The sequence below is a fragment of the Sinocyclocheilus anshuiensis genome, unplaced genomic scaffold (assembly GCF_001515605.1).
Source record: "Sinocyclocheilus anshuiensis isolate Anshui unplaced genomic scaffold, SAMN03320099.WGS_v1.1 scaffold150, whole genome shotgun sequence".
NCBI lineage: Eukaryota > Metazoa > Chordata > Actinopteri > Cypriniformes > Cyprinidae > Sinocyclocheilus > Sinocyclocheilus anshuiensis.
In genome coordinates this window covers 613,366-627,522 of record NW_015546025.1, presented here as the reverse complement: position 1 = coordinate 627,522, position 14,157 = coordinate 613,366, and positions in this window count along the sequence as shown.

Below are 14,157 nucleotides of genomic sequence, written 5' to 3'. Positions count from 1 at the left end.
GTAGAGACCTATAGGTAAACTTTGATGGCTTTTTTTCTGTGTAAAGTATTTGGGTTCAAGTAGGGGCGGGTCTGCGCTCTGATTGGCCGGGGTGCGAAAATGACGCTCGCTGATTGGCTGGCGCCTCAGAAGACCCACCTCACCTGTAGCAATAGATTTGTCCTAGAAATAAAAGGCAGGAGCCAGCCTTTGTGTGATATCTGGAAACTAGTTATTTGGTATTTATCTGTTTTTTCTTCCCTCGGTGAAGACTTAAAACCTTGGTGTTTGGTACAATATAGCCAAATATTCAGTACTGTGAAAGAAAATCCTGGATAAATTGAATATATAACATGCATGTGTCTCAATGTCAAATGTGGCTCTTCTCTCGACCAAATTTAATATCAAGTTAATAACTGTCAATCAAGTTAATATCAGAAAGAGTGGTTCACGCAGGTGCACAGCCGGATAATGCCACAATAAATAACTCGCATCCTATTTTGATTCTTCCGAAATTCAAATCATCAAGACCTGACATGCCCAGAAGTCAAATAGTAGTCAGTCAATATTAGTTCAATTTTTGTGTGAGAAAAATTCATCAGTGATATTTCCCACACTTTCTGGCCCTGGAAAACCTTGTCAGGTGTGAACATGTACAGTGACCTCACTCGATGAGAATAGACGGGAAATAAGAAACTACTCGTACGACTTGAAAACACGACAATACCGATGACACCGAGACTGTGCAACATTAGCTGCGTTTACATGACACTTTTTGTTTCAGTCGGAATGAAATCAATCTGACTGATGAATCGGAGCAAGATGAAGTGAAGAGTAGTATTGTATTACTCAAACATTAGTGCTGTTTTTAAGACAAACATCACTATTGCTCATACTTTTATTATACTATTATTTTGAATAATATATCATGAATACGATATCAAATTGTGCAGACTTTTTGAGGAAAGGATATTTCTTTTACTCAAGAAATATTGATTTTTATTATCATTGTTGAAAACAGTTGTGCTGCTTTTTTGTAAATGTTTCATATTTTTGATTCATGTAACATTATAAATGTCTTTACTGTCACTTTTGATCAATTTAATGCATCCTTGCTGAATAAAAAAACAATTACATTTTTTTTCTCCCAAACTTTTGAATGGTAATGCATCACAGTTTCCACAAAAATATGAAGCAGCACAACTGTTTTCAACATTGATAATAATCAGAAGTGTTTCTTGAGCAGCAAATCAGCATATTATACTGATTTCTGAAGAATCGTGTGACACTGAAGACTGGAGGAATGATGCTGAAAACTCAGCTTTGAATCAATTACATATTAAAATATATTCATATAGAAATGTTATATTAAATTGTAATAACATTTTACAATATTACTGTTTTTACTGTCATTTTTCTACTTTTTTTAATAAATGCAATATTGGTGAGAATAACAGACTTTCAAAAACATTAAATCGTAATTATTCCATACTTTTGGCCGCCAGTATACATGTTCCCTTTATTGAAATGCACAATATAGCCTGCTCGATGTTTCTGGCACTATACATAGAGATGAATCATGACACTGGAGAACTAGGGAGAGCATAATAACTTGTTTACCCAGGGTTATTGTCACCTTAATGGACCTATTGTGAGAGAATGTAATGTTTGCCATTACCTCTTCTAAACAAACCAATTTGCGGCAGCTCTAGACAACCTCAGTTCACTGGAGTGTAAACACTGGACATCCATTGTGAGGGAGTTTGAAGACTGACACCTTGGGCAAGCAAACACAGGCCTTTGTTTTGAGCAGAGCTCAGCCATTCAAGAGAAGCAATAAAAAGCCTGGGTCAGAGACAATGGCTCCCTGCTTGAAGGAGAGGGGGTCAGATAGGGAAGGGTACTGGAGCAGTGGGGCCCGAATGAGTCTGATAACATCTCTCTGAAGACCCCTGACCTGACCTCATGCTCTCTGGATGCTCACAAAGGACCACTCAGACTCCTGACAGTACTTTAGGACAATCAAGCAAAGTTTGGCTTCTTTGTCATTTAAATGCAAGACTCTCTCAAAGAGATATGATAATGGTATTTCTGAGCTGTTATTAGACTGAACTGCATGAAAGTAAACAGGAGGCATATTTACGGTGTATAAATTATATTTTAGTATTATTTCTATACTTTTAAAGCATGCATTAATATTTTGAATTTGAATTATTTTTATATTTTCAGTTTCATTTTAGTTTAAGTTGTTATAATTTTTGTTATGTGCTTTTGTCTTTTTATTATTATGTTTTATTTTTTAAATATTTAATTAACTTTAATTTCTTTTTTATTTCAGTTTTCATTTGAGTGATTTTAGGGTGACCATACATCCTCTTTTTACCGGACATGTCCTGGCTGGGATTTCTAAATTGCCTAAAATGTCTGGGTTTTGACTTTGTTTTGCTATTGCTTTCATACATGCTGAAGGTAATAACTGACAAGTAATTTGACCAGTAGCGTGCAGGCATTGTACAAAATCGACCAATCGTTGTGTGGGAGTAGGTGGGCTCTAGAGAGAACGTTAGAACAATGCAAAACCACTTACATTTAATGTAAGAGGAGTGTAGAGAGAACGTCAATAGCAAAACAAAGACAAAACCTGGACATTTTAGGCACTTTAGAAAACCCGGCCAGGACATGTCCAGGAAAATGAGGACGTATGGTCACCTTAAAACTACTAAAATGAAAACGGAAATAAAAAATGAATTATAGCTAAATAAATATTAAAAATGTTAATATATTAAAAATACATAATATAAAAAAAATAAAAAAAAAACATTAATAAAAATGACAAAAGCACATGACAAAATTACTAAAACCTAAATTAAATTACAGGACATGGACAAATGTCCAGGACATTTCCGGCAAAAAGAGGCCCCCCCTAAAGTCACAAAAACGAAAACTGAAATAAAAAATAAATTAAAGCTAAATTAATATAAAAAAAAATTATAAAAATAACAAAAGCACAAAACAAAATTACTAACACTTAAATTAAAATTACAGGACATGGACAAATGGTATTTTAGTAACTTATTTAGTAACTTATTATTTTAGTAACTAACTTATTTCAGCTAGTTGCTACGTCAACATGCCTGATTTTCATTTATATTTGTGTATATTTTGTTTCAGCTTTATTTCAATGACCAAAAATGATTTAGTAGTTTTAGACTCAATAGCTTTAGTTTTTTTTAGTTAACAGTAGCTACACTGCAGTATAGCCTAAATTTCACATTTATATAGAAAATTTGTGCAGTGCATGCCTATGCAAACGTTGCCAGGGCTTTGCTATGCTAAATGCTAATTGCTAAATTGTGTTTTTTAGCATTATTTGAGGTATCATTCTTGTCTGTAGCACAAATGGTGTGAGATAAGTCATGTGCCAAAGTTTAATAGGTTTAGTGGTTTAAATTATTAAACTTAAGTATGAGTAATAGTAACAATGATGCTTGGCTTGGCAAACACCACTAATAAAATGGCTGTTGGCAACATTGGCATAGGCTAAATCGCTAAAATGTCAGATCAAGCATCACAGTAGATCCACTTAGACCATGTTTGTGATATTGATATGAGTGTTTAGCATGTCTTCATGATTACAGCCCATCTTTTCTAAGCTCTCATTGTGAGCACCTGGTGTTTTCACTACTGCGTGCAAATGAAGTTGCTAAATAAATACAGGTGGGGTCTTAAAACGGTATTCTCCAAGCTTTGCCCGAAGGCTTAAGGCTAATGCGGAAAAACCACAACATTGCGAACAAGCCTGTCTCACCATGCCTGGACTGCCCACAGTAAAAGGACAGGATGTGCAGAGAGCCAGAACGCAACAAAAGGAGTGGATTACATACTGTATGTACACACAAGCAAAACCTATTGTAGCCAGGGCTCCTTACACAAACTTTTGTAACCGGTCAAGGCCTACTATTGAAACTACTGCGAGTTTAAATCAGGGTGCTATTTAGTTTGGTGCTTAATAATAAATCTAAACGTCCCCAGCCCACACTTGTGAAAAAGAAGTGTGCTTAATTGTAATGAATGTGCACTAGTAGTGTACTTCAAATCTTAAAAGTATATTTTTAAACTGAAATGAAATAAAAGGCCACTTAAGTGCACTTAAAGAGAGTCCACTTTCATTACTGTTTTTAACACACTTAAGTACACTTTTAACAAGTTCACTTAATAACGTCAAATTAAAGGTTTTACTTTAAAATACATTCTAAATCATTCTTTTAATAACTTTTTGTCATGCTTTAAAGTTCACTTGTTTTGGTGTGTTGACTAACATACCAAAGCACATGTAAAGTACTCGATTATAATTTTCACTGTGTTATTCAATACTAGATTTAAAGTTAATATATTTTAAAAGTACTAAATTGCAACTTTATCATTACAGGTATATTTAAATCCATGACATACAAGTTTCATTAAATGCCATTAAAGTAAATTTTAGTGTACCATAAATGCTTGTCAGTACATTCAGCATGCAGTACACTTTAACCATATATTTAAATGACATGAAAAGTAATTATGAAAAAAAAAATGATGTACTTAAGTCCTACTTAAGTGGGTCAAAACACTCTTAAGTATGACAAATTGCATTTAATATAATATAAGTATAAAAGTAGTATAGAAGATGAATTAGTTCCAGGGTCACAACTCCATTAGTTAAAGCATAATTTGAGATTAAAGTGATAAACTTAAAAATTTGTGTTTAAACTACAAATTATTAAGCTCATCTAACTCAATGTAGTTTGTTAGTTGAACATAGTTTCATTAGAAGTTGTCATAATTCAAAAAGACTGATGCAACAGTTGCCTTATTTATTTATTTAAACGAGGATGTATGGTCACATTAAAACTACTAAAATGAAAACAGATATAAAAAAATTAATTAAAGCTAAATAAATATAAAACAAAAAAAAACTAAAAAATGGCAAAAGCACATGACAAAATTACTAAAACTTGAACTAAAATTACAGGACATGGACAAATGTCCAGGACATGTCTGGCAAAAAGAGGACTTTTGGTCCCCCTAAAATCACGAAAAATTACAGGACATGGACAAATTGCATTTTAGTAACTTTAACTTAAACTTAAACTTATTTCAGTTAGTTGCTACGTCAACATGCCTAATTTTCATATTTATTTATGCAACATTATTTTTTAATATAATAGCCTATATATCATTTTTTTATATAATGTATGTGTATATAATAATAATTCAAATTTAAACTATAATACTTTTTTTACTTCATTGAAAATAACATGCCATTAATGTCTGAAAACAGTTCACACTTAAGTATATTATTTTCAATTGTATTATTTATTTTATTGTAAGTACACAATTGCAAGCTGCTGTTGGTGTCTACATGAGTACTTTGACAGCTGAAGTTGTAACCTGACAGTAGTGAGAGACAGGTTCAGGCACGAAGTGAGCAGCAGGGTGTCACGATTTTTTCTGTCCATCGCATTCCTCTATGAAAACGCATGCAGGGCCGGCTATGAGAAAGACAGGGAGGTATGCAGCATACCATGGATTTCTGAGATGGGAATAGAATACCTGTTAGGACCTGCCCGAATGCCGCCGTGTTCCCATTTGGGAGGTACGTCCCAGCATGCAGCAGGACTGTGGAGTAGGGGCTGGAATGCAGTAGGCGGAGGCCTCGGACAGCAACTGCATCTCCAGCTACTGCACAGGTGTGCAATCAGCGCTCAGGTGGCTTTTCAGGGGGTGGTGGAGGGGACGCGTGCATTCCAGTGGCCCTTAAAGGGACTGCAGTGTGTTCTCTTCACATGCCAGGATGTCTCGACTCCAAACCAGTCCTGTGGGAAGCTGCTGAACAGGTTGGGTGAAGGGGATGATTCTCTTTGCATCAGCACCATAAACCTGTCTCTGGGGCTCTGCAGTCAACAGTGATGAACCTGTATTACATAGCGCTGTTCGCGTGCATTTGCATTGGCGGCAGCATGTCACGCTTCAATTGTACTTCATAGGAAGCTCTCAGGAGAATGAAATGAGTCAACCGACCGGCTTTGACAGACCTTATGAAAAAGAAGTGCATTTGAGCATACTTTTAAAAAACAGTATATTATGGATATGACATATACTTTAAAAGAATATACTTGATATAATGCTTTCTGACGCTTAATTGCTTGCTAATTGCAATCAAATTAAATGTACTATAGTTAAAATTTATATTAAATGCAATTAGCTGAATTTTATTGTATTTTTTGACCCAACTAAAGTAGGACTTAAGTACATCTTCAAATGTAATTTCATAATTGCTTCTATTGTTTTTGAAATATGGTTAGTGAACTGCTGAATGTACTGACAAGCATTTATGATAAACTAAAATATATTTTAATGTAATTTCGATTGAAAATTGTATATCATGTATTTCAACATTTGTTATAGTAGCCTAAAGTATAAATAAAGTTGCAGTTTAGTCATTTAAATACAAAATATTAACTTGAATAACACACTACAGTTCAAATCATAATCAAGTACTTTGCATGTGCTTTAGTATGTTAGTCAACAATAAGTGCACTTTAAAACACAACAAAAAAAATTATTAAAACAATTATTTAAAATGCACTTTAAAGTAAGACTTTTAATTTGACATTATTATGAAGTGCACTTTTTAAAAGAATACTTAAGTGTGTAAAGAAACAGTCATGAAAGTATCTCACTTTAAGTCACTTAAGTGGCCTTTTATTTCATTAATATTGTATTATCTGCAAGTACAGTTTTTTTTTAAATATACTTTTAAGATTTGAAGTACACTACAAGTGCACATTCAATGCAATTAATAATTTTTTTGTCACAAGGGTCACTGGTATGTTTGTCGGTACTTGTGGTGAACATGGAGGCTGTCCTTTGACATTTTGTTTTCAGTATGGTTGGATGGAAAACAGAGGAAGTGACTGACGGAATGGATCAAAACAACTTCCTCTTGTGTCAAGCTCAGGTTCCTCCCCCACATCTGAGAATGCTTTTATGTACTGAGGGACTTTCATATTGAGAGACGCAATTAGTGTGCATTAAAACACATTTACACGCAAGAATTTCACCACAGCTTTGTCAAGACTTGATCAAAGTTCTTATGAGCTGGGAAGAAATTATAGCTACTTATTATAACTCATGATACACCTACATTCAAGTAATGAAAAGCATGTACGGAATGACGAGAAACCATTTTTTTTTTTTGGATGAATTAAATGCAATATTAACTGAATAATTCACTCAAATTTCTGTCATAATTTACTCACCCTCATGTCGTTCCAAACCTGTATGACTTTCTGTCGCCTGCTGATGAGAAAAGAAGATATTTTGAAGAATGCTGGTAACCAAACAGCTTTGGTTCCCATTGACTCCCATTTTTGTCCATATACTGCAAGTCAGCATGTGCTGTTACTGTCTTAATTTTTGCCTGGTAGTTGATAAAATAGACAAGAGAAAAACAGAACAATTAAATAATATAATACAGGAGTAGAAACATAGAGAAAAAACATATATATAATTGTTTTTATGAATGTATAGATTTGTTATATACAAGTGTACATTTTATGTAATTTAAAAAATGTACAATTTTCAGATGCTATCTATATATGATGGAGAGTGTGTAGTTATGAAAGTTGTAATTGTTCAGGCTGAATACAGCCTGCGGGGAAAAAACTGTTCTTGTGTCTGTTCTGGTGGTCGGTGCACTGTAGCACTCACCAGAGGGCAACAGTTCAAAGAGAGAGTGGGCTGGGTGTGTGGGGTCCAAAGTGATTTTCTTAGCCCTTTTCCTCACTCTGGAGGTGTAAAGATCTTGGAGGTTGGGCAGGGGGAACCACTGATCCCCTCAGCAGTTCTGACTGTCTGTTGTAGTCTCCTGATGTCTGATTTGGTATCTGAGCCAAACCAGACAGTTATGAATGTACTCAGGACAGACTCAATGATAGCACAGTAGAACTGTTTCAGCAGCTCCTGTGGCAGGTTGAACTTCCTCAGCTGGCGAAGGAAATACAGCCTCTGGGAGAGGGAGAAGAGCAGTGGGGAGAGCACACATCCCTGAGGGACACCAGTGCTAATTGTGAGAGTCCTGGATGTAAGTTTACCCAGTTTCACTTGCTGTTGCCTGTCTGTCAGAAAGCTGTTGATCCACTGACAGATTGGGGTGGACACGGAGAGCTGGGTCAGATTGGTTTTGAGAAGAGCAGGCATGATGGTATTGACTAAAGTCCATATACAAGAACCATGGATGCCAATATATTTTAATTTACTTTAAAAAAAAAAGAGGGTACTCTCATCAAGTTTCCAGAAGAAGAAATAACTATTTTTTTCTTATAGTGTAAAGAACATTTGATTAAAATATTAATTTATTTATTACCTTAAGAACATGTTTTCACTACAAAGAACGTTTTGTGCAATAAAAAAGATTCCATGGATGTTAAAGGTTCCAATGAAGAAACTTTTGTTTTTAATAGTTTAGAATATATTTCTTGTCCATAGAGAAAATAAAATACTGTAACAGAGGTAAACCACACCAAACACAACAACCACCCCCCCCCCAAAAAAAGCACACACACACACATAACAACCTGCCAAATTTTGCTAGCATATTCAGTTTGTTCAGAAAACATAAATACTTTGGTAATGTTATCTGGTTGTTTTGTGATGTGACTAATGCTGTTTATACCCCCAGAATGACTTTAAAAAGAAACACTGTATCTAAAATGGAAATTCTCTGGGATGTCTGTGGAAAATCCGTCTCTTTACCAGGACAAAGAATAGACCGATATAATTCACGTGTTGCTATTGAGGGTCTGACACCTGGGAGATTTCCTTTCAGAAACCCTCAGGCAGGACATCTCCACCCAAGCATGGTCGAAACTGCACCCAACATTCATGCAACATTATGGTAGATGGTGTGTGTGATACAAAACTGATAAAATCATAAACTATATACAGCTAGGCTGATTTAGAAATGTTTCCTCATTGTCTTATACCAGATAATTTGTCCTCGTGGAGAATTACTCCGTGCTCAGGATCTCTGTTCTTTCTTATGATGTGAAAAGAAAAGAAACATAACACTATTGACAGAAAACGTTTCTCACAATGATACGGTTTCTTCTAGAAAGAATAAAACATGACATTTACATATGTTTACTAACATTTTGCAGTCATAGCCTTGAGCTAGTGGAGTGAGAGTGTTTTGCATATTCAGACATGCCATAACACGGAAGGCTAATGAATTTCCTTCTGTTTTCAGATCAGCGTAACATTAATTTTCTTACTTTGAACTGTAACTGAAAAGGTTTACATTTATCCAAGTTATATTCGTTCTAACGTGTATTAGGCTGGTTTCCGTTTCATTAAATCCAAGAAATGTAGCTTTTTATGTCAATACATGTTCATACATGTGGACAGAGTTATAACAGTAGGGAAAATAAAGAAATAGTTTACCCAAAAATTACCTAAAAATTGTCATCATCTATGCCTTCATGCCACTAAAGATTTGCACACAAGTATTGATTTGTGTCCTTGTTGATGCTTGAAATCTTCAGACCCCATTTATTGTATACTGCATGGGAAAAACAACCAGCACAGACTTCAGAATTTATCTTTTTTTTCTCACAGAATAAAGAAATTAATATTCTTGTTTTATTTATTTTACTATTACTCTGAATTAATTATATGCATAAACATTCAGATCTAACTTATAACTGTACTAGAAGGATATTATCTTGTCAGTCTAACAAATCTATTGAATGATTCCAAATTAAGCTAAATGAGCTTTTGCTTTGTCTTATGGTTAACCTGTCATTTAATTGATTCAAAGGTGAGAAAAGGCCAAAAGAGTTATTGAAGGTTAATACTGCCACCTACTGGTAGAGCCCCAAAATAGACTTCATGTGTGAAAAGTATCCTCACAGAGGAAAACGTTACTGGAACCACAATAAAAACAGCGAAATGCTTTTTCTGTGCTTTATTGTGTTTTAATTTTATTAATAGAATTTTTATTACAATAAAATAAATAAATACATGAATATGAAGTGTATATATTTTAATTTGTTTTATTGTGTTGTAAATTCCTTCCAAAATCCTTTTAATTCAATCATCTGTAAAGAACATGTGAAATAAACCATGAAAAAATAAACCATAAAAAAAAAAAAAAAAAAAAAAAATTGGCTCATGCATGCTTTTTCTCTGTGTTCTGGAACCAACGGCTTCATTTTTGAGACGTTAAGATGCGTTTTGTAAAGTAGCCACTACATTCTATTTGCATTAAATGGGTCATATGATGTTGCTAAAAAGAACAGTATTTTGTGTATTTGGTGTAATGAAATGTGTTTATGCGGTTTAAGGTTCAAAAAACACATTATTTTCCACATACTGTACATTATTGTTTCTCCTCTATGCCCCGCCTTTCTGAAACGCGTCGATTTTTACAAAGCTCATCGATCTGAAAAGCGAGGTGTGCTGTGATTGGCCAGCTATCCAGTGCGTTGTGATTGGCCGAATACCTCAAGCGTGTGACGGAAATGTTATGTCCCTCACCACATTGTGATGCCTGCGGCAACCACCTGTGACGACCCCGGGCTGGACTCCGCTTCGTCCACGGTGAAAGCTGATCCGGCGATACATCACCATTGATGTATTTCCTCAGCGACCAGCACGGATCAGCTCCAGGCATGACGAAGCGACCAAACAAAGTAGTTTTGCTTTCACAACGAATCACACAGTGCCTTCATGACATGACGGCGTCAACAACAATACTACAGCGAGAATAAAAGTTACGCCTTCTTTCTTTGCGTGAACATTTGGGCGGTGTTATGCAAATCTTCCCACGCAGTGACGTAGACATGTGGGGGCGTGTTAGAGCGAGCCGTTTTAGGTAGGTGTGGTTGACTCTTAACTTTTATAAAGAATATCTCTTTGGATTTGAGACTTTAGTCTTTGCAACTTTACAGATCTTCTTTATGCACCAAGAGCTTGTAACACTCCAAAGAGAAAGGAAAAATTGAAATCGCATCATATGACCCCTTTAATGCTTGAACTGAACCTTTACTAGAAAAGTCTCTGGCCCCCATGCGTTTTTTGGATGATTTTTTTTTTTTTGCTAGTGCAATAATTATAAACAGTGCAATAATTATTAATTCCAGTGTGTGGCAGAATAGATCACAAATGATTGATTTCATGTTAATAGAATAAATACTTGAATAAGCCGTTTGAATTGCAATTATGGAATTGAATATGAAATTGGGAGAATGGATTTAAATAAATCATCTATTTTAATTCTACAGTGTGTATTATTAATTCGATGGCTGTTGTATTGTGGTGTAATGTATTGTCCAGGCCCTAGATGGCGCTGTTGACGTGTGTAACATGCAGCGCTGACGGACCAATCAGAGTCGTCTGTAGCTGCGTCTCATTTCGGAGGATGCATACGTCATAAAGGATGAAAAGTAACCTAAAATTACTGTTATTCCTTGTGCAGTGTAAAATACTGTTTTTTTTTTTTACTTTGTAATCTAACGGTTACTTTTCTTAAATGAGACGCAGCTTGTGATTATTGGATTTTAATTAATTTATTTATTTATTTATTTGTAAGACAGGTTTTTCAATATAAGGTCTGGTCTGTTTAGTGTACTGCAAGATAAAATGTGATTGACCGCTAGAGAGCGTTTCTGATTGGCTAAAAAGGGCAGGCCACTCCCACTGTTTTGTTTGTTTGTTTGTTTGTTTGTTTTTGCTGAGCTAGGGGTTGTCACAAAGATAGATGTAATTTCTCAACACAGTTTACTCATATTTTCTAGGTAGTTCCATGTGAGCTGATTTTATGTGTGTTTATAATAAAATAATTCGTGCACAGTTCCTTCAAGACCGGCTCTGCGTCCCAATGTTCATACTATCCATCCTAAATAGTATGTGAGAATATGTGTGTTCCCAAGCATAGTATGCTGAAATAAGTATGCCGAAGTATGCCAAAAGTCCCCGGATGGTCTACTATTTCAGGTATATTTTTGGAGCGAATTCCAAACGGAAGTGAGCATCCCTATGCCCTACTCCCTTCAAATGGCAGGGCCCTTGAAGTGTGTTCTTTGAAGGGTGTAGGGCATTACTGTCTCGTTTAAGCGTTTGTAACTCCCTTGGAAGACTCAGCGGCTCTGGGCGAAGGGAATGACTGACCAAATGTCACCTTGACAACGCTGCGCATGCGTGCAGCATTCAGCACTCCATCAGTTGTTGCAAATAAATAGTTCTTCTTATTATTATTATTTTATTCAAATATTGTCTAATTGTGTCTTATTTACTATTAAACGTTTTCAAACTAAACTTGCTTAAATTTGTTTACACTAGGCTACCTTCTTAAATCCTATTTCTATCACTGACGAAAAATATGTTGTCTTACATTAAAATAGACGAATTTAATTAGCCTATTCTACTTACGTTTGTATGTGAACTCGAAATCATCCCCAACTTTGCTTTAAAAAGCATGGCAAGATCTCCTAACCGAAGATCACATGATCACAAACGAAAATCACTTCCGTGAAGTGACCATATGTTACCTTCGCTAACGGATTTCTTGGAAGGGCCCTTCGTGAAGGGATTCAGTCGTTCACTTTCGTTACAGGGCTGTCCAAACTCGATCCTGGAGGGCCGGTGTCCTGCAGAGTTTAGCTCCAACTTGCCTCAACACACCTGGGGCCGGTTGCATAAACTGTTTATACAAGTCTTAAAAATGTAGTCACCTAATTTTCTTCAAGACTGGTCATAACTTTTTTAATTCAGTTATGAAAAGGTAGATTGTTCTTATTTGTATTGGAAAAGTAAGACTGATTCTTGGCAACTGCTAGTTGGTCAAACTAGTTCTTAAGACACAGTCTTAACATGGTGGCTATGTTTACGCAACTGGCCCCTGACTGGACGTTTCTATGCCTAGTAAGAGCTTGATTAGCTGCTTCAGGTGTGTCTAGCTCGTGCGCGCGACAGGAAGTAAGTGCGCAAGACTGTCCCAGGTCTTAAAACTACCAAAGCGGAGTGCCCTTAACGCACACTAAACCCACACTATCTCGAATACCGCTCCGGAGCGCTATTTGAGGCTTAGTGTATCCCATCATGCATCATGTTCTGGAAATAAATCATGAGACTTTTTGCCGAGATCTCGCGAGAGGTCACGGAAACCTTTCCAATGCAAGTTAAATATTAATATAATAATTAGATATTACATATAATTTGGTAGAAAAACAGTGTTTTTACGTTTTATTGGTGCAAAGATGAGTAGTGGTGATATTTATTTTGTACAACATTTGCAACTGCTTTTTATCACTTAATTAGAAGCACCACAAATTAAAATTGTCATGTTATAGGGACTACTGAACAGACATTTAGAAGTTGATTTCAAAATGCAAAGTATTTAAAATAAAAAGTAAAATAAAGCTGTGTAAACACTTGCATTTTTACAACACTATAAGTGTGTCCCATCAGGTAATGAAAAGTTCTACACACACTTGTGGTCTTCATGCTCACTTGAACACTTGGGCCAAATACAGGAAATACATCATATAAGTAGTCAAGTGGTCAAGTTCAAAGACCGCAAGTGTGGGTATTTGGACAAGGCTGTAGTTTGGAATTCGCCCTTGAAGTGTGGATCCCTGCACACGCTAATATTGCCCACAATCCATTACGCTTTGGCGAAGGATTCGGTTCAGAACTACAAACACGCATAAAAAGCGCTAAAAACTACAAACATGGCGGATGTGCGCGCCCGACACATATAAAGGCGTTTAAGTTAGGCTACTAATAATCAGCATTTAACCTGGTAAAAATATTTATTTAATGTTATCTGTGTTATATTTCATCTGCAACAACAATGTGAACGTTTTTAAACACCCATTTGGCCATTCACTTTTAAATGCATCAAGCAAAAAAAAAAATATATATATGAGCAGAATTCTCCGCATAAAGAGCCACGGCTCACAGATCAACAAGCCAAGCAATATGGTAGGAAGTTAAATTAAATTAATGGAGGATGTTTACTGTGACAAGATGATTGGTACAGTGACAGGGTGGTCCGTTACAGTCGCACTTGTATGTCCCAAAGCTTGCCTACTCTTCTACTACACACTCAAAGGTGTGTACTTTTTCCTCACC